The following is a 2,412-nucleotide window of genomic DNA, read 5'->3' on the forward strand; positions in this document are numbered from 1 at the left end:
CATTGTCATATGTCCAGGGAACAACCCTACTATTCTCAGCCCTTCCGACCGGAGCGACAATCGTTGTTGGATTATTGGCAGAAACTGGTGCAGAAATGGTAACTGGATTACCAGCAGTTGTAGACGCACTAACAGCCCTCGGCCCACGTCCTTCCGACGGTTTGAAAAATATCGTGACAGTAGACACTGCCCCACGATCTTTACTATCAGCCCGGCCAAACTGTACGCAGCCCTCATCAATCAGACGTTGAATACCGGCCCGCAACTGAGAGCAACCGTCATCAGCCTCTGCACAGCCCAAGCAGTCTTCATCACATTCCGGGTGAACACCACATTCAACAGTCGGCCCTTCACTACCAGCAAAGAAGTCTGAATTTCATCAACCCGGACAACCAAATCTTCAGACTCGACCCCTTCAATACAATTCACCCTATGCCCGCCATGCTGAGGCATAGGATTGTTCACAACATTGGGCACTGGAGCGAAGTTGATCGTCTTGGCATCGATCAGATCTTGGACTTTGTGCTGAAAAGCCCGACATTTCTCGATATGATGTCCTGGTGCCCTAGAATGGAAATCACACCGGACATTAGCATCATACCCTGGCGGCAAAACTGTTGGCGGAGCCATCGTTCTCAACTCAACAAAACCTAATCTGAGCAACTCAGGCAGTAGCTCAGCGTAGGTCATTGGCAAAGGATCAAAGCGTCGTTCGGCATCCGTTGCCTTGGCTGATACGAACGTTGTTGCTGTTGTTGTTGTTGTCTCGGTTGTTGCGGAGGTTGACGTTGTTGAGGTGCAGGAATAGTCACTGCAGCAACCTGTCTATACTGATTTTGATTTCTGTTCGGACCTCGGCGGTGCTGAACAGCATTGGTTTCACCTTCTCTACGGCGAGGTGCCCCAGAGAAAGGTTTCTTGGAAGACGAGGAACCAACATCATTGATCTTCCCAGCTTTGATCAAACTCTCGGTCCTCTCCCCACAAATGACAACATCAGAGAAACTTCCAAATGGGCAACTCCCCATTCGGTCCATAAACACTCCCTGAAGTGTGCCAATGAACATGTCAGTCAACTCCCTCTCCAGCATAGGGGGTTGAACTCTTGCAGCAAGCTCACGCCACCTCTGGGCGTACTCTTTGAAGCTTTCATTATTTTTCTGGCACAGGCTCTGCAGCTGAGTCCGGCTAGGTGCCATATCCATATTGTGCTTATACTGTCTGAGAAAAGCTTCTCCCAGATCCCTCCAGCATCGGATCGAATCTCTCTTGAGCTCCATGTACCAATCCAAAGAAGCCCCAGATAGACTATCTTGGAAAAAATACATCCACATCTTCTCGTCATCTGTATATGCCGAGATCTTCCGATAATATGCCTGCACATGAGTGCGAGGGCAAGAAGTACCATTGTACTTATCAAAAGTGGGTGCTTTGAATTTGTGGGGAATTCTCAGACCTTCCACCAACCCCAAATTAGTCACGTCAAAACCAAGAGAGTTTTGACACTCCATCGCATGGATTTTCTCAGCCAGGGCATCGACCTTACGATCCCTATCCTCCACTCTGACAACATCCTCATCATCCTCACTCAACAATGTGAACATGTCCTCTTGTCTGTCGACAATCGGAGCTGGATGACGAACCGGAGCCCGGGTGGCCCTAACATTGACAGTCTCTGCAGCAAGAGGTTGTCCGTTAATCCTTATACCCCTGAGTTCATCTCCCACAGCATAGTCATGAACGGGAGCAGCAGCAACATTCTCTTGAACGGGGATACCCGCAGGTGAACCACGGTTAGACGCCTGAATAACCGTCTCTTGTCTCTGAACCAACGCTCGGAGCTCCTCCTGACCCTGAGCAACCCCTTGCATCATCGTCATGAACTGGGCCATGTTCGCCCTCATCTCAGCTAACTCATTCTGAACCTGATCCATACTTCTTTGCTGATTGAGTCTGGTTGAATACCGGTGCGGTCTCTGATCAGCTATCCTGCCTCACACAGGAACCAGAGTGAGAAGTCGGGCATAAGAACACCTGTTATGCAAATGATATGAGTATGATGCGAATGCATATGGTGCACATGATAATGATCATTTCTCAGGCATTCAAAGAGCCTGATTCATCTTCAAAAGATGACAACCTGCAACAACATAAAAGCAACAGGGAGATACAGAAACAGCATACAACAGAGTACTGAGTACAAAATGAAACCATAAATCTCATCTATAAATGAGCAACTGGATCATACGACAAAGATCCAAATATCCAACAAAGTACAACACAGAATCCCACCCAACAGGCCTGGGGGTGATTCTCAACATAAACATCAGAAAATACAAGCTAAGACAAGCGGCTTCCAGGAATGAGCGTCTTCAAGTAGTGACACTGGTCTATCAACAGTTCACACTCTGA

The sequence above is a fragment of the Lathyrus oleraceus genome, chromosome 5, assembly GCF_024323335.1.
Source record: "Lathyrus oleraceus cultivar Zhongwan6 chromosome 5, CAAS_Psat_ZW6_1.0, whole genome shotgun sequence".
NCBI lineage: Eukaryota > Viridiplantae > Streptophyta > Magnoliopsida > Fabales > Fabaceae > Lathyrus > Lathyrus oleraceus.